Consider the following 666-nt stretch of genomic DNA (forward strand, 5'->3'; position numbering starts at 1 on the left):
TAAAAAGTAAGAGTAATATATTTTAAAATTATATATATTTACTATCTGTTAGCAAGCGAAAGATTTCCAAAGTTTGTTAGAGAAATCATATCTTTGATGTTCTTAGTGGAAGTCATGTTACTGAGTTCAGTAGCTGGTGACATGATTGCGTTCTTAGCTAGCGTCGTCGTTGTTTCTAACGAAGAAATCGTGTTTACTGTACTTAGTCAATGTTTCCATTGTATCATAATCATAATTCGCCCAATCATCCTCTAATATTCTCAAGAGATTAATAACTTTATCTTGCTCCAATGTGTAGCTTCAATCTCTGGTTCATCCACAGTCAGGTCCATGGTAGCCAAACAGATAGCTGTGGCTTTCACTTGATGCTTGCACACATTTGTTGTGGCGCGAACGTGTTTCTCATTCACTACTGTAGCAGCGTCAATCGTTCTGTTTAATCTTTTAGTTTTAAAAAATCGTTTACTATAGTCGATCTCTGGCGAAGGGGCTTTTTCCACAATTGCATTCATAGGTGGATTTTTGTTTGAAATGGTAGGATCCTGTGTAACATGCTGCTCTTCTTTCTTCAATATCTTTGGTTTTGTTTCAGGCTTCTTTGGCTTTTTGATACCGTCGGCTGTGATGCCAGAAACGGGTCCCGCGGCTCACGGCTCAGCAATGGAA

General features: G+C 38.4%; 1 pseudogene; it reads right to left on the bottom strand.

The window, feature by feature from the left end:
• Nucleotides 1–6: 6 nt before the first annotated feature.
• Nucleotides 7–660, bottom strand: LOC115233205 (annotated as a pseudogene).
• Nucleotides 661–666: the final 6 nt, after the last annotated feature.

The sequence above is a fragment of the Formica exsecta genome, unplaced genomic scaffold, assembly GCF_003651465.1.
Source record: "Formica exsecta isolate Colony F162 unplaced genomic scaffold, ASM365146v1 C16319015, whole genome shotgun sequence".
In the NCBI taxonomy this organism is placed as follows: domain Eukaryota; kingdom Metazoa; phylum Arthropoda; class Insecta; order Hymenoptera; family Formicidae; genus Formica; species Formica exsecta.